The 20,478-nt window shown below is 48.0% G+C and overlaps 1 long non-coding RNA gene across 1 annotated transcript; it reads left to right on the top strand.

Annotated features, from left to right (window-relative positions):
- The first annotated feature begins 1,386 nt into the window (after positions 1–1,386).
- LOC131278553 (uncharacterized) lies at positions 1,387–20,200 on the top strand. Its single transcript, XR_009185918.1, has 2 exons — positions 1,387–1,527; positions 19,396–20,200. It is a non-coding gene; the product is annotated as an uncharacterized lncRNA (long non-coding RNA).
- The last annotated feature ends 278 nt before the right edge of the window (positions 20,201–20,478 follow it).

The raw sequence follows: 20,478 nt of genomic DNA, 5'->3' as shown, positions 1-20,478 counted from the left end.
CTCTTGCCTTGACCCTGTTCCAGTACCTGCCCTGGTGCCAGTCCATGTGCCTGTTCCTGCCCTCTGTGCTCTGCTCTTGCCATTTTCCCCCTGCAATAATGGCCACGCAAGTAAAACCTTTATAATCTATAAGGGGCAATTATAGCCTGTAAATCAGCCCTCTTTATCACTCTTCAGTCCTTTCCTCTCTACCTGGAACCCTGACTTCAGTGTCTGGAGGTGGGAGACCACCTAGGCCATGTGTCAGGGGCCTTGATTCTTCTCCACGTTTCCTCTGCTGGTGCTCGACTATTCAAGATGGCTTCTTTGCCCTCCTGTCTGGTGCCTGGACTGGGATGACAGGGCAGTTTGGGGCTGACATGCCTCATCACTTGGTCTCTCCATGTGGCCAGCTTGGGCCTCAGCACACCATGGTGGTTTCAGAGTCACTGGGCTTCTGTGGTGGTCGACTTCCCCTAGAGCAAGGATCCAAGAGACCAAGGTGGACTTTTAAGTTTTCTTATAACCGAGCCTCACTCACAGAGCATCACCTCCATGGCATTCTCTTGGTATGAAGGGCCAGCCAGCTTCAGTGTGGGAAGGACCACACAAGGGCATGATTCTGGAGGGCAAGTTTCCTAGCAGGTCATCTTGGAGACCAGCTACCACACCGATGCACTATTTAGGGATTGAGTCTCAGATGCACCAGTTCATGATCAGATGTGAGTCCAGACTGAATGGGTCTATTAGCTCATTCATGCACTCACATCCCCACTCCAGACTTCACACCCTCATTAGCTGAAGAGACCAAGGAGTCAAAGGAACTACGTCTAGTAAAAACAACTGAAATAATATACTAACTAGTACTTATTTTGTGCTCATGGGTACCAAGTACTAATCTAAGCCATTTACACATATAAACTCATTTCTTCTTCCCCCTTTCACAGGTGAGGAAATCAGAGCAGAGATTTAAGTAACACGAGCAGGGGCACACAGGTATTTAAACAAGGCACCGTGGCTCCAGCATTGGTGCTTTTAGCCACTGTGCTGTATGACTACTGGTGGTGGGTCTCCCCTGTGGCCTGGCCTGGATAGCTGGACTGAGCAGGGGGCTTTGGGAACTCAGGGGAAGGAAGGATGCACTTCCCACCTGCAGGGTGCCCGCCTTCTCTCTCCTGGCCAGTGTGCAAATTGTAGCATGATCCCAGGGTCCTGAGCCAGGCCCCTCATTGGGACACTGGGCATAGCTTTCCTCTTATGTAATAGAACAAGCACCTTGCTGAGCCTGTCACCCCCTGCCCACCTGCCTGCCTGCCCATCTGTCCCCAGGTCTGGCTTCCAGCCTGTGACAGAATGACAGCATTTTTGTTGTTTCATTTTGTTTTCTTTTAAAGCTGAAATGCTTTGGTTATGTATTAGCCTATTAAAACAAGACATTTGCTGCATTTAGTTATTTGTAGTAAGGAGAGGAAACATTGAACTGGGAAGATGAATGATGAAAAAGAAAGTAGAAGATTGCCACTGCAGGAGAGAGCTCTGTCATTACTGGTAAGATAGTATTTTGGGAGTAAGGAAACTTGGGATTCTATTTTTGACTTCTTTTCAGACTTGCTCAATGACCCCAGGCCGGCCACTTTACCCCTTGGCTTCCTTTTCGTTATTTGGGGGATACAGATCTCTGAGCAGAAAACCCTTCTATTGTGTTTTATTGCACCGAGAGCCTGAAACGATCATCTGAACAAGGCTGAGATGCAGCGGGTGTGCAGTAGTATGCCCTTATTTATTTATTTATTTTTTTTTTTTTTTTAATTTTTTTATTTTTTATTGAATTTGTAATAATATTACATTAAAAATATATATGTGAGGTCCCATTCAACCCCACCCCCCCACCCCCCCTCTCCCCCCCCCCCCAACAACACTCGTTCCCATCATCATGACACATCCATTGGATTTGGTAAGTACATCTTTGGGCACCTCTGCACCTCATATACATTGGTTCACATCATGGCCCATACTCTCCTCTATTCCATCATGTAGGCCCTGTGAGGATTTACAATGTCCGGTGATTACCTCTGAAGCACCATCCAGGGCAGCTCCATGTCCCTAAGACGCCTCCACCTCTCATCTCTTCCTGCCTTTCCCCATACCCTTTGTCCATTATGTCCACTTTTCCCAATCCAATGCCACCTCTTCTATGTGGACACTGGATTGGTTGTGTCCATTGCACCTTTATGTCAAGAGGAGGCTCAGATTCCACCTGGATGCTGGATGCAATCCTCCCATTTTCAGTTGTAATCACTCTAGGCTCCATGGTGTGGTGGTTGTCCTTCTTCACCTCCATCTTAGCTGAGTGTGGTAAGTCCAATAAATCAGATTGTAGGTGCTGGAGTCTGTTGAGGCTCAGGATCTGGCTATCACATTGTCAGTCCAGAGATTCAAATCCCCTAAATATATCTTAAACCCCAACATTAACTGCACCTCCAGCACATTAGCATGAAAGTCTTATGAAGGGAGATCCCATCTGAGTCCAGATTCATCACACATAAACACCATTTCCAAAGAGGGGCCATCTGCCCTGGTAGTTAACCCCATCGGCCATGACCATAACTCCCATGGGTCTCTTTAGCCCTCAAAGGAACCAATATCTGGGGGTTGTATCTGCTTTATCTGTCTCTCTGACTCTGCTCAGTTGTGCATGAGGGCAAACCTTCTGCCAGCCTCCAGACTCTTTTTTAGAAACTCGTAGCCATATAAACTCATTTCTCCTTTCCATTTCCCCCTTACTTTAGGTCAAACAGCATTTTAAAGTCATGGTATTTTATGTAGACATGGATATTCTGCTGATCCGCATTGAACCTTCCATATAAGGTCATTTTCCAGTTGCATCATCAGTTGGTAGTTGATAGTGGTCCCTCGTTGCCAGGGAGGCTCATCCCCGGGTGTCATGTCCCACGCTGGGGGGAAGGCATTGCATTTACATGCTGAGTTTGGCTTCGAGACTGGCCACATTTGAGTAACATGAAGGCTGACAGAAGGGAATTCCCAGGCACAAAGTTGCTCTAGGCCTTGTTATTATTTTGGGTTTATCAGCTCACAAGCATAGTCATTAGTATCAGGGGCTCACTGTTGAACCCTCACTCCCTCCCGGTCCCCACCACTGTACCTGGGAGACTGTCGCTGCTCCCCTAGGGACCACGACAGAGCACCACTGGCCGGGAACCCAGTACCCCCCCTACTGTGGTTTTTAATTGTTGCCACTATGAGTATATCATATGACTGACAGGGAGCTGTACAGAACATATGTCCAGGGTGCCCTTATTTATTGTAAAAATATCGAGCTACTACCACATTCGTTTGCAAGGAGCCATCGCCCTTGCCCCTCCCTCCAGACACCCCTCCCCCAACTCCTCCTACTACCTCAGCAGCAGGTTAACGCGAGTCACGGCTAAGGCCCTTGAGGACACAGCTCAGAGTGGTCGGGGACTGCACGGCACTGCCGTAACGTGCCCTGAGGGCCACCTCTGCGTCACAGGCCAGGGCCTGCCTTCCAGAACTCCATCGGCTCTGTCTGGGAACTCACTCTCCCAGGTTTGGAAATGGACTGTAGGCAAGTGTTTAAGGGAAAGGGCTCTGAAGTCACACATCCCTGGGTTTGAATCGTAATTGTCCCCATTTCCCAATTCTATGTAACTCTGTTTTCTTCTCTCAAAATGGGCCTACCATAAGGATTCAATGAAATGCCTCTCTCAGTGCTTAGCATGGACTGACACAGGTGTGCCTTATGCTAAGAATCCTCTTCCTCATCATAGGGCCGCTGGGGGCTGGTTAAAAGCAGCTGCTTTGACACTCACTCCAGACCTACTAAATTACAGCCTTTGGAAAGAGGCCTGGGGAGCTGTATTTGGCAATTGGGGTAGGTACAGCTGGGATGACACTGCCCCAGTAATCTCATCCGTACTCTCTACTTCCACCATCAATACTGCCACCTTTCCCTGGAGCTCTGGGCTTTAACTGCCCCATAAACATCATGCCTTCCTGGTCCGTGGGTGCCTCACATTCACCCGACCAGGTCCCTAATGGAGCGTGGAATCCTCTCTGACTGCCCTGCCTGTCATGCCCATTGGGTTTCCAAGTCCTGCTGATCCCGTTCCCCTAGTGGGGGATTCTTGGGGTTTCTTACAATAGCTTCAGCTCCGGAAGTTCATGCAGGCAGCCCCAGGGCCAGGCAGGGCCTGGGGAGGCTAGAACCCACGGCTGTTGGCTCCAGCTGTGAGTGCATTTGCCTTTTTATCTTCGCTTGCTGCACAGGTAGTTTATTTCTTAATGTGCCAACCGGTAATTAGGTAACTGTTGAGCACTGATTTTGCATCAGTTGTGTTCTCAGCACTGAGTAGAACAGTGACCAGAAATAGATACAAATTACTGCCTTCTGGATTCCAGTAGAAAGAGATGAAAAAATTGGGAAGCACAAGCCTTCAGGGTAGAATCTGGATTTCTTAGCATTAGCGCCAAGTCCCCCAGCTCACCCTTCACTTTATCTCCTACAACCCTCCTTTCCCTGGCGACTGGGAACACATCTCTTACACTTTCAAGCCTGCCCGTCTTTCCCTGTGCTGCTCCCTTCTGCCCTCTTCTTGCTGGCGTTTGCCATTTGATACCATCCCAACTATCCTTGAGGCCTTGGACAAATGCACAAAGTTTCTGTGAAACTTTCCTGCATCTCTTCTGTCCTTACAAGGGCCCATCAATTCCTTTTTTTTTTCTTTTTAATTATTTTGCTAATATATATTATAGATACCACAATATATCCCATTGTAATCATTTTAAGTGCCCAGTTCAGTGGTATTAACCACATTCACAAATGTTGTGCTACTATCATCATCACCCATTACCAAAAATTTTACAACACCCCAAACAGAACCTTTGTACCCTTTAATCAACAACTCCATACTCCCCCTTCTCCCGGGCCCCTAGTAACCTTTAATCAATTTTCTGTCTCTGAATTTGCTTATTCTAGATATTTCATATAGGCAGAATCATACAATATTTGTCCTTTTGTGTCTGGCTTGTTTCACTCATCATGTTTTCAAGGTTCATCCATGTTGTAACATGCCATTGCAGGAATAATGTTTTTTTGGCTGAATGCCATTATATGAATACGCCTCATTTTGTTTTTCCATTCATCTGCTGATGGACCCTTGGGTTTCTACCTTTTGGCTATGGACATAGGTGTACACAGATGTGTGAGCCCCTGATATAAATTCTTATGGATATGCACCAAGAAGCGGAATTGCTGGGTCATACGGAATTCTATGTTTCACTTTCTGAAGAACTGCCAAACTGTTTTCCGCAGTGGCTACACCATTTTACATTCCCAGCAACAATGTGCCAGGATTCCAATTTATCTGCATCCTTGCCAACAATGATTATTTTCTGGTTTTTCAATAATACCCATCCTATAGAATATGAAGGGGCATCTCAGTGTGGTTTTGGTTTGCATTTCCATAAAGGTTCCCGACCCCACCCCTGCCCCGCTTCCCAGATGGCTCCCTCTTCTGCTCATTATTTTTACTCATTGTCAGCTCGTTGTCTGTGTTTTATTTAGGAGACACCAGGAACCAAACCTGGGACCTCCCATGTGGGAGGCAGGCGCTCAACTGCTTGTGCCACATCTCCTCCCTCCATCAGTTGCTTTTTTAAAAAAAATTATTTATTTATTTATTATTTTTTAAAAAGATTTATTTATTTATTTAATTTCCCCCCCTCCCTGGTTGTCTGTTCTTGGTGTCTATTTTTTTTTCTTTTTTCTTTTTCTTTTTTTATTTTTTTTATTGACTTTGTAATAATATTACATTAAAAATATATATGTGAGGTCCCATTCAACCCCACCCCCCCCTTCCCCCCCCAACAACACTCGTTCCCATCATCATGACACATCCATTGGATTTGGTAAGTACATCTTTGGGCACCTCTGCACCTCATAGACAATGGTTCACATCATGGCCCATACTCTCCTCCATTCCATCCAGTGGGCCTTGTGAGGATTTACAATGTCCGGTGATTACCTCTGAAGCACCATCCAGGGCAGCTCCATGTCCCAAAGACGCCTCTATCTCTCATCTCTTCCTGCCTTTCCCCATACCCATCGTCCACCATGTCCACTTTTCCCAATCCAATGCCACCTCTTCTATGTGGACATTGGATTGGTTGTGTCCATTGCACCTCTATGTCAAGAGGAGGCTCAGATTCCACATGGATGCTGGATGCAATCCTCCCATTTTCAGTTGTAATCACTCTAGGCTCCATGGTGTGGTGGTTGTCCTTCTTCAACTCCATCTTAGCTGAGTGTGGTAAGTCCAATAAATCAGATTGTAGTTGCTGGAGTCTGTTGAGGCTCAGGACCTGGCTATCACACTGTCAGTCCAGAGATTCAAATCCCCTAAATATCTTGGTGTCTATTTGCTGCGTCTTGTTTCTTTGTCCGCTTCTCTTGTCGTCAGCGGCACGGGAAGTGTGGGCGGCGCCATTCCTGGGCAGGCTGCTCTTTCTTTTCACGCTGGGCGGCTCTCCTCACGGGCGCACTCCTTGCGCGTGGGGCTCCCCCACGCGGGGGACACCCTTGCGTGGCACGACACTCCTTGTGCGCATCAGCACTGCGCATGGCCAGCTCCACACGGGTCAAGGAGGCCCGGGGTTTGAACCGCGGACCTCCCATGTAGTAGACGGACACCCTAACCACTGGGCCAAAGTCCGTTTCCCATATTTTTAAAATTACATTAAAAAAATATGAGGTCCCATTCAACCCCACCGCCCCCACCCCCCACTCCCCCCACAGCAACACTCTCTCCCATCATCATGACACATCCATTGCACCTGGTAAGTACATCTCTGAGCATCACTGCACCCCATAGTCAATGGTCCACATCATAGCCCACACTCTCCCACGTTCCGTCCAGTGGGCCCTGGGGGGATCTACAATGTCCTGTAATTGTCCGTGAAGCACCACCCAGGACACTCCACGTCCCGAAAACGCCTCCCATCAGTTGCTTTTTTGTGCTGCGTTAGAACCGTGGCTTAACCTTTTACTTGTATGCTTCTTGCTGTGTGATCTCCTAAACATTATAGCAAGCTGTACGCCGTCCATATCACCACGAACTCCTGGAGGAGCCGAGGCTCCTCATCTTTTTACAGCCATGTCCAAGCAGATGCTGGTACCCGCAGTTGTTGGGTGTGTGTTTATTTTAGGAAGGAAGATGGGAGTCAGCCTGGTTTGCAAACTACTCCTGGCCCAGAGCTTTTCCTTTGCTGCCATCTAGTGACAGCTTTGAGATGACAGTTTTCAAAACTAACAAAAACTTCCCAACCAAAAATTGATCAGGAGGAGTAGGACCCAGTGCCTCTCAAGTCTTAATGAGATTCGGATTACCTGCGGGACCTTGTGAAGATGCAGGCTGTAGGGAGGGGCCCACGATGTGGAGCTTTTAACACACTCCTGGGGGACGCCGGCGCGGTTTGTCCACGGGGCGCCCTGGAGAGCAGGCTGCCAAGCCACAGCCGCCTGGCAGCTTTGGCCTCTGGCTGGAGGTTTCTGGCCTCCACAGCCAAAGACAGGGTCCGCTGTGACCGAGGAGGTTGTTCGGGCTTTGGAATGGCTTCCCCCAACGTCTGTCTTCTGTACCTGGTAAATCTGCCTGTTACCTTTTGTAGGAAATAGAACAAAGATCAGTGCAATAATAAAGGTGAAATTATTATAGCTATGGGGCCAAGTAGTCAAACCAGCACACAGGTTAGTCATAGGTTGGTTTAAGGACACGGTTTTACAGGATCAGAACCACCTAGGGAACCTCGAGTCAATCGTCATCTTTTCTTATACTGAAGCCCCCGCAGTTCAAATGACTTGTCCAAGGCCACACAGCTGGTTTGCTGAGTAACTGAGAGGCCAACGCCCCACTTCTGTTGCCCAGAAACCTCCTTGCCCTAAATTGTTGCAGGGTGTAGTTTGAGAAACTGTTGAAACACAAATTGTTAAACATTCTTTCTCTCTTGGATAAAAGTAACGTAGAATTCTTAGACTTCTCTACTCCTTACAGTATTAGCTTCAGTTTACGGGTGACTCCTGCAGGCCGAGCATTGCTTCAGGGATTTCCATTCATTTGCTCATTTGCTCATCCCTCTCTCACCAAGGAGGACACTCAGGCTCTGAGAGGGTAGCACGCTTGCCCGAGCCACACAGCCAGGCAGCAGAGAAGTGAGAACCCAAAGTAGTCCTCTATCTCCAAAACCTGAGCCCTCCAAACCGTGCAGGACCTCCCTGGCCGTCCTCCTCTCTCTTCACTGTCTCTGCTCCCTGGGAGTTGCCCCTCCTGGGAGGCAGAGGCGACAGGATTTGACCGCTTGTCCGAGGCCCAGCTGCCATCCTCAGGGAAGCAGCTCCCAAGTGGCCTAGCAAGAGGGGTGGATTGTGTAGGTACCCCAGCAAACACCCGTTCTTAACCTTCGCCGTGGCCTTGTGGGTGTGAACCCGTGGTGAATAGGAGCTTTTGAAGGTGTCGTTTTTCATAACGGTGTGGCCCAACTAAAGAGGGTGGGTGGTGTTCCAGATCACTGGAGGCTTTACAAAGAGAGCCGGAAGTCACAGAAATGAGAAAGCGGAGCTCATTGCCACGGGGTGGGAGGCAGAAACACGAGCTGAGGAGCCCCGAGGACTGCTGGCAGCCAGCACCAGAACGCGACAGTCTTTGGGAGAGAAAGCAAGCCCTGCTGATATCTCTACTAGCCTTAAAATCATGAGCCAATAAATTCCCTTTGTTTAAAGCAACCCATTGTATGGAATGTGTGATAGCAGTTCTGGCACTCTAAGACAGCAAGAGTCAAATAACAGTTGCCAAATGATTAAAAAAAAAAAGATTTATTTATTTTACTTTACTTATTTATTCCCTCCACCCCACCCCATGTCGTTTACGCTCGCTGTCTGCTCTCAGCTCTCCGCGGCAGCGCGAGCCAGCTCGCCTTCACCAGGAGGCCCCAGGAACCAAACCCAGGGCCTCCCATATGGTAGATGGGAGCCCAATCGCTTGAGCCACCTCTGCTTCCCCTGCCAACTGATTTTATCGCTCACTTGCTTGTTCTTAGAACTGCAGTTGTTCAGCCAGGCTCCTGGACTTGTGGGCAGGTGTGTGTGAGTGAACGAGTGTGAGCATATTCCAGATTTCCATGGCAGCCCTTGGAGGCGTTAGCGACTGCAGCTGACCCTGCAGGAGGAAGGAGTTGGAAACCCTTGGGGCTGTTCGATTTGGCCCTTTTACCTTTCACAATTGAAAGCATTTTTGTTGTTTTTAAACCTAGCCGGGACGACTATAGATGGATTTCTCTTGACCAGTCTAGGCTTTTTCAGTGCGATGTTGAGGAAAGAGGAGTTGGCAGATGGGCAGGGTCCGTTGTGGACCCTCGGCTTGCCTGGCTGTCGCTTTGGGATTGTGCGCCATGTAGAAAGGCCCATCGTGGGCGCTGCTTGTGGGAGAGGCATTCCCGCCCCTGCTTCTCTCAGCCATGGTCACTGCTTGTGGTCATGGGACAGCGACAGTGACTTGTGGAGGGGGTAGAGGTCAAGAGGATGGGAGCGGGGTTCTGGGGACCTCTCTGCAACAAGGGGTTCCCTAGGGCCACATGTCTGACTTTCCCTCTACTGGGAGCCGCGTAGTTTATGGTGCAGACGAGGACAATTTTGAGGGCAAGGAGGGCACTGTTACTATGGCTCTGGGACAAGAGGCACAAGCCAGGACTGTCCCCATCACCATGCTGAGTGGGAGCGAGGCAGTGGGATGGTTCCAGGGATCTAGAAGGGATCTGCTGACCCCATGACACCTCCCCCGCCTGACTCTGCTGCAGACGTCCCCACAGGGGCCACTGCCACCCCTTCCTCGGGGACCATGAGGCTCAGCACACGGAGGCCTCTGGGAGATTCAAACAGGGCCTCCTGGAGCAGGAGAGCTTATCCTTTGAGGGATTCTTCAAAGTGGCTGTGGTGAGGGTCCAGGCAGGAGTTTTCGGGAAGACTCTGGGTACCTGAAATGGATGGAAGGATAGGTTAATTTTAGCCCTGCCATGTCCAGAACTGGGCACTCACTGACTCCGGGAACTTGAGCTAGAAGTCCAGGCCTGGAGCAAGCAGAACTAGGCTGGCAGCAGGTGCAGCCATATCAGCAGGGGGGAGCTCCCCCAACAATTGCACCCCAATTCCCACCCTGTTCTCAAGGCCCAGCCTCGGGCTGACTTCTAGGCTGGGTTCGCAGCTTGCTCCTGTAGCTGGGGCCCTTCGACTCACTATGGGTGCTGATTACCAGTTTGAGCCTAATGGGTCAGATCTCAGAGATTTCCAGTCCACCAGATCCCACAAAACCTGCTATTTTCTCCACTGACCCTGCTCCAAACTAAGAAGCATCATGCTTTGGGGAAGAAGCAGCAAAACACAAGAAACAAATTCAACGGAAGGAATTTGTAACAACAACAGTGATAGCAGAGCTCCCATTGCCGGGTAGATCCTGGCTCCGGAGATGTGGGCTCTGACACTCTCAGGTCTCAGCAGACGAGAGCCGGTGCCACAGCGACGACCAATCTGAGCTTAATGATCTTTCTTTTTTTTTTTAAAATTTATTTTTTATTTATTTCTCTCCCCTTCCCCCTCTCCTCATCCCCCCAAGTTGAATGATCTGTTCTTGTTAGCAGCATCTATCCACTAAGGTAGGTACATGGACACAGACCTTTTGAAAGTTGCTCTGCCACGGTGTTAAAAGTTTCCCAGAACTCCCCAGAATTCTGCCGCCGTGCCCTGCCTGCACCCAGAATCTAACGGTTTTGGCCAGATTCCTCTGGGGACTCAGGCTTCACTCACTTTGCCCTCGGTGTCCTAAGGTGGCCAGAGACTTCCTCTCCTAGGACCCAAAAGTGTTTTCTATGGCTCTGAATGAAGAACAGGTGTTTCTTCAAAAAGCCCTTGGTTAACAGAAGAAAAGAGGAGGGAAAACAAGGAGGCAAAACCAAACATGTGCTCTTCTGAGTTGCTACCAAAGCAGTCTCAGAAATGTCCACTAGAGGGAGCACGGAGCTAGAGGTGGGGCTGGGGCGGGCTGCTCAGGAGGCTCCTGGCCGGCGAGCTCCTGGGGTTTGCAGACTCCAGCAAGTTCTGCTGTCGCTGCTCTGCTCTGCAGGGTGGCCAGGGGGGTGGCTGGGGTACAGAGGAAGATGCGGGGTGGGCTGAGCAGGAGGGGCCAGAGCCTTTGGCAGTTTCCTTGTTCTGAGAAGGCATGGCTTCTCAGTAATCCTCTCCTGCATCCCTGCTCTTTTTCAGAGGATATTTCGTGCTTTTGCAAAGTGCTTTGACACGAGGTTTTTTAAAAAGATGTATTTTATTTATTTCTCCCCACCCACTTGTTTTTCACTTGCTGTGTCTGTTTGTCTTCCTTGCTTCTTTAGAAGGCACGGGGAGCTGAACCTGGGACCTCTGAGGTGGGAGGGAGGTGCCTACTCGCTTGAGCCACTTCTGTTCCCTGCTTTGCTGTGTCTCACATCCTGTTTTTCCTCCCCACATCTCCTGCTGTGTCAGCTCACCATGTCTGCCGATCGCGTCAGCTCTCTGTTTTCTTTAGGAGACCCTGGGAACCTCTGCTCCCTGCTTTTTTGTGTCTCTCACTGTGCTTTTTTCTTCTTTTGTCTCTTGTTGTGTCTGCTCACTGTGCCTGCCCATTGCAACAGCTTGCTGTCTTCTTTAGGAGGCACTGGGATCCAAACCAGCGACCTCCTGTGTGGTGGGCGGGAGCCCAGTCTCCTGAGCAACGTCCACTTCCCTGAGTTTTTAACTGAATCCTCACAACAGCCCTGTGTAATCATCAAGGCAGATGATATTGTTGCCCTGTTTTACTGTGAAAAAGGAGATGCAGAGAGGTCAAGAAACTTAGTAGAGGATTCAAGGGCAGGGCTGGGATGGTACCCAGGCCATTGCTCCTGGGCCCCTCAGCCCACCTGGAGGAGACAGGCTCTGCCTGCCCCGTGCTGCTGCTGCTTTGCCTGGAGTCGGCAGTAGGGGCAATAAGATGGGCTTTGCTGACATTAAGATGACATTAAGGACCAAATGAAAGACCAGGGAGACAAAGAAGGAAAAATGTCAGAGGGAGGGATGGCGTTTTGGAGCTGACCCCAAACTTGCTAAACACTTTCTCTTTTGGGCCTCCTGTTTAGAATTCTTTGCACAGCTGTTGGCATTTGTCCCGTTTCTGTTTTTGCTTTGGGGTATGAAAGTGCCAACAAGTGATTTGTACTAGTTGACAAATTCAAAAGCAGTAGATTGCAATTGTCCTCAGTGCTAGAAAAACCGTGCCATTCTCAATTGCCTATGATTCAGGCCACTTTGCCTGCTGATTTCATACTTCTGATGCCTAGTTCTGTGTGGTTTTTGGCTGAGACCTACCACGTGGCAAGAACTAAGGAATGTCAGGAAACATCTTTGCTCTCAAAGAGTGGAGAGTCACACGGGAGAGATAGGATATGTGGTCAAGGGACAAGTGCCCACCACTTCCACGAGTTCAGAATGCTTTATCCCGGCAAACCCACCTTTGTTCTGGTTTGGGGATACAACTTCTCTTATCCTTCCATCTATTCCTTTGAGGTTTAGGAAGGCCTTGCCTAGGGAAGTGGAGTCGGCCCAGTGGTTAGGGCGTCCATCATCCACATGGGAGGTCTGCTGTTCAAACCCTGGGCCTCCTTGACCCATGTGGAGCTGGCCCATGCGCAGTGCTGATGCGCGCAAGGAGTGTCCTGCCACGCAGCGGTGTCCCCTACATAGGGGAGCCCCATGCGCAAGGAGTGCGCCCCATAAGGAGAGCTGCCCAGCGCGAAAGAAAGTGCAGCCTGCCCAAGAATGGTGTGGCACACACGGAGAGCTGACGCAGCAAGATGATGCAACAAAAAAAGAAACACAGATTCCCGTGCCCCTCATAGGGATGGATAGAGATGGAAACGGTCACAGAAGAACACAAAGCGAATGGACACAGAGAGTTGACAACTGGGGGGGAGGAGGGGAAGGTAAGAGAAATAAATAAAAAATTATCTTAAAAAAAAAAAAAAAGGAAGGCCTTGCCTCAAATATTCAGACCTACGGTTGTGCTGATGAAACAGCATCTGGTGTTTGGAGGGTGATGCTGGCATATGAGCACAAACGCAAAGGCCTTCTCAGTGTCCAGTTAGCGTTACTATTCGTTAACCGGGGTTGATGTCTTGTGGTCCTTACCCTTCCTTCTTGTGATCTTTTTTGCAAGGCAGATACATTAGAGGAGGAGGACAGGAAGGAAAATGGGCGAGTATTTGGTTACTAGTGACTCACCATCACATTACTGGTTATTAATTAGTGGTTATCATATTTCTGGCCCACTGTTTGTTATTAAGCTAATACCGCATAGAACAAAGCAGGCTTGCCATAAACACGTGCTCCCCTTCTCTGTAAGAAACATGTGAGACAGTGTTCCTTGGGTACAAGCAGATTCCAATCTAGTTAGGGAAATCAAACCAACTCAAAAAGCAATTAGTGAGCCAAGCAAATATCATTACATGCGAAATAATGAAGTGCTATAGTGGGTGATATTGAGAATACATAGCTTGACAATAATGAACAAGGTGTTGACTCTAAGTTACAGATAAAAGGAGGCAGCGAAGGGCTGGCTATTTCTCTGGCCTTGTCTGGGTTGCTATGGGCAATCAGATTAGTATCAACTGGCTGCTCAGATTTAATTATCTGATACGGAGTTCACTATCCTGCTTGTCATTAAGCTGCATTTTGTGATTTTCTAAAATCAAAAGTAAAGTCCTTCAGTTTCCCTGGCACTGGAGGAATCGCCCAGGGTTCAGATGGGAAAGCTGGGACCATAGGATCAGCACAGCATAGCACCTAGCACGGGCTAAGGCCTGGGCGGAACCAGCAGATACCTCCCACTGTCCTGTTCCTGGGTGAAGCTTCTGGCCCCGAGGAGTTTTCATTTTAGCTGGGGAAACCAAGCCACATGTCAGGACCAGGTCAAGGGAATTTATGGCACCTGAAGGAGAGGAATGAAACTGTTCAGAGTTTCTTCATGACTTAGGGGACTCCGATGATTGGAGCTTGGGGTTGTGTTATCTATTGCCATATAACAAATCACCCCAAAGCTGAGCGACTTCACAGAGCAAGCACTTTAAAAAAAATTATGGAAGTTGTGGGCTTACAAGATAATTGTGCATAATGTATAGAATTCCCATGCATCACCCCTCCACCAACACCTTACATTGTTGCAGAACATTTGTTACAGATCATGAACACGATCAGACTATCACCACTATCTGTGGTCCATAGTTTACACTTGGTATGTTGTTCCATACACCTCCTATTATTAGCACTATGTATTAGTGTTATCTATTTGTTATAGTTCATGAGAGGACACTCTCATATTTGTACTATTAACCGCAGTCCATCTTCCACAGCAAGCACTTTTTAAAAAAATATATTTTTATTTATTTTTAAAAGATACTTAGACTACAGAAAATGTTGCATAAAAATATATAAGGGATTCCCATATGCCTCACTCCCCATACCTCCCACTTTTCCCCACATTAACACCTTCTTTCATTAGTGTGGTACATTCATCACAACTGATGAACACATTTTGGAGCAATTGGCACTAAGCATGGATTATAGTTTACATTGTAGTTTACACTCTCTCCCACTCAACTCTGTAGGTTATGGCAGGATTTGTAATGGCCTGCATCTGTAATTGCAATGTCATTCAGGTCAATTCCAAGTCCTGAAAATGCCCCCATATTATACCTCTTCTTCAATCTCCCTGACTTCAACACCTCCAGTGGCCACTGTTTCCACATCAATGATAAAATTTCTTCCATTACTTGAATCACAATGAGTTTATAGTAGAATACCAGTAAGTCCACTCTAGTTCGTATTTTATTCCCCAGTCCTAAAGACCCTGGATAGCAATACCACTCCACCTCCAATTGGGAGGGGTCTTTGATCCCATGTGGCTGATGGATGGGACTCTCTTGTCTGTAACTGCAGACTTTCTTGGTTCCTTGGTGTGGTGGTTGTCCATCCTTCCTCCCTTGTTAGTTGTCCCATGTGAGTCCAATGAACTGGAGAGTAGGTGCTGTAACTCCGCTGAGGTTCAGGGCCCAGCTGGCACATGGACAGCCCAGAGATTCAAGTCTCTTGAACATATACCTCCTGGCTCATGCACCAACTATAGGTTCAAATAAAAAGGACAGAAGAGGCATGTGTAAACTGGAAAATGACCTTATATGGAAGGTTCAATGCGGATCAGCAGAATATCCATGTCTACATAAAATACCATGACTTTAAAATGCTGTTTGACCTAAAGTAAGGGGGAAATGGAAAGGAGAAATGAGTTTATATGGCTACGAGTTTCTAAAAAAGAGTCTGGAGGCTGGCAGAAGGATTGCCCTCATGCACAACTGAGCAGAGTCAGAGAGACAGATAAAGCAGATACAACCCCCAGATATTGGTTCCTTTGAGGGCTAAAGAGACCCATGGGAGTTATGGTCATGGCCGATGGGGTTAACTACCAGGGCAGATGGCCCCTCTTTGGAAATGGTGTTTATGTGTGATGAATCTGGACTCAAATGGGATCTCCCTTCATAAGACTTTCATGCTAATGTGCTGGAGGTGCAGTTAATGTTGGGGTTTAAGATATATTTAGGGGATTTGAATCTCTGGACTGACAATGTGATAGCCAGGTCCTGAGCCTCAACAGACTCCAGCACCTACAATCTGATCTATTGGACTTACCATACTCAGCTAAGATGGAGTTGAAGAGGGACAACCACCACACCATGGAGCCTAGAGTGATTACAACTGAAAATGGGAGGATTGCATCCAGCATCCATGTGGAATCTGAGCCTCCTCTTGACATAGAGGTGCAATGGACACAACCAATCCAATGTCCACATAGAAGAGGTGGCATTGGATTGGGAAAAGTGGACATGGTGGACGATGGGTATGGGGAAAGGCAGGAAGAGATGAGAGATAGAGGCGTCTTTGGGACATGGAGCTGCCCTGGATGGTGCTTCAGAGGTAATCACCGGACATTGTAAATCCTCACAGGGCCCACTGGATGGAATGGAGGAGAGTATGGGCCATGATGTGAACCATTGTCTATGAGGTGCAGAGGTGCCCAAAGATGTACTTACCAAATCCAATGGATGTGTCATGATGATGGGAATGAGTGTTGTTGGGGGGGGAGAGGGGGGGGTGGGGGGGTGGGGTTGAATGGGACCTCACATATATATTTTTAATGTAATATTATTACAAAGTCAATTAAAAAAAAAAAAGAGGCATGTGTAGAAAAGTCAAATTTGAGTACAACTCTGTCACACTTGGGGGCACAAACTCCAAAGTAGGGCCCTCTGGCAAGGCACCAAACTCCAGAGCTATCTGCCATGATCATAGGACCTGGGTGTCTCTGGAGCCCTTGGGATCCCCACTATTTGGGGAAGTATCTACTTTGGCTGTCTATGGGATCCTGCTGAGACGTTCATAAGCATTACCTCTCTGATGACCTCCTGACTCACTTTGAATTCTCAAACTTATTTGTCTTTACTTTCCCCCCCCTTTCATTCAAGGTCTTTTTTCCAGTTGTTTCACCAGCTGGCACTTGGTAGTAATCCCTCGGTGCCAGGGAGGTTCATCCCCAGGAGTCACTACCCATGCTGGGGGGAAGGTAATGCTGAGTTTGACTTAGAGAGAGGCCATATTTGAGCAACATGAAGGCTCTCAGGAGGTAACTCTTGGGCACCCTGAAACACTAGGCTAAGGCACAGCAAGTACTTTTGATCTCACAATTTCTGAGGGTCAGGAGTCTGGTTGAGGCTTTTGTGGGCTCTGGCTCAGGGTCTCTCATGAGTTTGCAGTCAAGCTCTCAGCTGGGACTGTGGCCAACTTGAGGATTGACTGGAGCTGAAGAGTCTACTTCACTCATGCTGTGGCTGGCAGTGGACTTCAGTTCTTTGCTGGCTCTTGGTCAGAGGCCTCCTCTCCTCACCAGATGGGCCTCTCCATCAGGCTGGTCATGACATGGTGGCTGGCTTCCTGCACAGCAAGTGATGAGGAAGAGGGAGAGAGAGGAGAGAAGTGAAAGAAAGCCAGCCAGCCTTTATCTCAGTGTCTCTGGGTACCCAAGAAGTACACCGACATGAAGTAGGATGAAGATTGTTTCTCTACATGTCTGTGGTCAGAAACTGAGAACCAACAGGAGAGAAGGCATGAGGGTGGGCCAGTGAGGTTGGTTCCCTGCTTCTCCATAGGTTGCCTTTCTTGTCAGGGACCAGATTTCACTGATACTGTATCAGTGACATCACAGGGAGCCCTCTCGGGTTCTGGGTGATGCCATGGTGAAACAGCCTGCCTCAGGAGCACAACAGCTCTGGGTTGATGGTTTTATTTTTAAATCCTTAGTGACTTAATAACGAATGCATTTATGAGTAATGGAGACCAGTGTAATGGAGAAAGAACCTTCCCAAAGAGCATTACAAAGAATCTCCTATCCAGAGACATGAGATAGAAAAAAGAAGCTGCACCAGGAAACTTGGTCCTTCTGCCAGCCTCGCCAATGTCCATCAGTGGCATAAGCCAGAGCTCCCAGGTGCCTTCCAATCCCAGAGGGAAAGAGAGCAGAAGTGTTGTTCTACTTCTTTATATTTAGCAAACAAAGCAGCACATTCTGAGCAAGCAGAGCGCAGAGACAGCTCTAAATAAGGCCTGCAAATGTTGTTATACTTTATTAACCCCATTTATCAATGTCTGATTTAAAGGAGCCCAGATAGGATTACTTTCTGTGATGCAGAGAGTTCTGCAGAGGGTGTCTGCCCTAGTGATGAGCTGAGCAGCCCTGCATCCTTGCAGTACTTTATTTCTCATGTAGCAAAGAGTGAAGTTGGGACCACTTTTCTCATAAGGGTGAATATTTGCTCTGGAGGAAAAGCCAACCCAAGCTGTCCTCTCACAACTAGGAGGAGTGCTGGGGTTCTGGTTGTTTCACTTTCAGGGCACCAGCCTTTCTAGTTCATTGCCCTGCTGGTTCATCATACAGGCCAGGAAAGAGCCAACTCTGACTTTGTCACTAATTCTGCCCATACATAAATGAACACTGACTCTACTACTGTGATTTTTCTCCATTAGCCTCTGAGCCCCTTATGCAAAAGGACAACATCTTATTTGTCTTTTTATTTACTGTTCTTATTACAGGGTATGCTCAAACTAGATGTTCACTGCATATTTGCTGAATAAACTAACGAATGAATGAACCATGCAACAAACTCAGAATTAGATGCCAAGCTCTTTCCTGCAGTGGAGTACTAGATGGTTAGGACTTGATGTCTGTGAAGATGCTATGTAGCTCTAACTTTCTGGTAAAGGATGCTCTGGCTGCCATTTATGCCAGGTAACAGGAGATTCCTGACTGTTCAGGGTTGTATAATAACTACTGAAATCCTCAAATTTCTGTTTTTCTCCAATGTGGTATTTAAAATGCTTTTTTTCATTTTTGTTTTTGTTTTTGCCTCAATGATCAGACTGCCTATTTAGTTTCCAAAATTGTGCCTAAATTCACTCTATCAGCCGGGATAGATGAGGCGGCACTACAGTAGCAAAACAAAACAAAACAGAACAAAAGAACAAAGAAACCCCACATCTCAGAGGCTTAAAACAATAAAGGTTTATTTCTCTCTCATGCTGCATGCTTGTGGTGCTCTGGCGGGGCACTGTGCTCCAATTCTCCCAAGAACATAGCCACTATCTGGAGGATTTGCAGAAGGCAGAGGGAAAGAGCACTGGAGGCTCATACACAATGAAGGAACTTTTTCAGAGGGGGAATGAAACAACATTACTTCTAGTCACAACTCCTTGTCTAGACTTGGTCAACCAGCCACAACGGGGCCAAGATATACTATCCTATCATTATGCCCAGCAGGCACAGTGACAGCGTATTTGGTGGGCAGTCCTGATGACCATCACACTCACCCTCAGGCTGCATCCTTGCCATGACTTCATTCCATGATGACTATCATGTATTGCTTTCAGACTTTGCTCTGGATGATGAGGTTCTCACTACAGGATTGATTTCAGACCACTGACCCTGCAGTCCTCAACTCAACCCCCTCTTCATGCTGGCTGGGTCCCTCCACCAACACTCTTCCCTCCTACCTCAGCACACCTGTCCTGGATCCTTGGTGGGACACAGGAACTTGTCTTGTTCCCTCTAGGTGGCTTCATTGTCTGATTCCCTATTTTTAAGGTGAGACTGATCCTGCGGGCAGTACCCTATCTCTGGGATTTAACTTTATCTTACTTACAAACTTGTTACCGTTTTGCAGATGCTGGCAGAAGACATGAAATGCCTGAGTCAGAGACAAAGGACTTTATCACTCACAGCACAAGCCATCTGAGAATAAGCATGTTGTGTCAGCTTCCCTTGTCCCTCAAGTCCCATGGAGTGATGCAGAGGAGCAAGAGAGATGCCTGCAAATTCAGTGGGATGCATTATAGGAGAGGAACCCTGTGCTTGGGGAACCAGCCATTTTATAGCAAGCAGGAAGCAAGCCTGCTCTCTGTCCCAGAGGGAGACATTATCCCATCTGTCAAGGCTGTTGGCTGCAAACATGACCCTGAGACATGGCCCAGGTGAGGACAGATCAGGGTCTCACCATCTTGGCATATCCAACAAGATCTGGAAGAGTTGGGGAGACCCCTAGAGGGGGCTTTCCCAACACCTCCCTGGGCCATTCTTACTGTTTCCTGCAGCTTCCTGTTAGCCCCCTCTCCAAGCCTGTCTGGTTTATGGGCCTATTCCTTCCATTTCTTTTTCACCTTTAGATCCCAAAGGTTGCTTGGACAAAACCACATTTGTTAAAGAATATGGTACTCTGTGTGATGGCTTTAGCTTTCCATAACTGAAAGGGTTTTTCAGGCTTTCTCATTTCATGGAGATTTCTGTTGCCATCCACATGGCAAGAGGGGGGTCTGGGCTCTCAGAAAAATCTGGAAATAGGCACCTCGCTGGGCCTTGTGGAGCCTGGAATGGAGTTCAGGAACTGCTCACATCAGAACAGCTCCAGATTATAAAGAGAGCCATTGATGGTACATTTTGGATGAAGTGTGTGAATAAAATTGTTTAAATTATTTTCTTAAAAAAACCACACGCACAGAAAAACCCAGCTCCAGAAACATCAGGTATCTCACTTTTCCTCTTCATCGGCAGAAGTTCTCGGCTGCCCTCGGGCTTCGTTTCTCCTCCTCAGCCTGCTCTCCTGCTCCCAGCTACTGCCGTGCATTTCCCGGGCCACACTCCCAGGAGCGTCTGATTGACACCCACCGTTGACCTTATTTGTGCAGGTTTTTACCCTCGACCATCTCGAAGGCTGCTAAACAGATCATGGACACGCTGCTGTGGGTGAGGC

The sequence above is a fragment of the Dasypus novemcinctus genome, chromosome 5, assembly GCF_030445035.2.
Source record: "Dasypus novemcinctus isolate mDasNov1 chromosome 5, mDasNov1.1.hap2, whole genome shotgun sequence".
In the NCBI taxonomy this organism is placed as follows: domain Eukaryota; kingdom Metazoa; phylum Chordata; class Mammalia; order Cingulata; family Dasypodidae; genus Dasypus; species Dasypus novemcinctus.
Note: the sequence above shows the minus strand (reverse complement) of the source record. Positions and strands in the feature narration are given on the sequence as shown.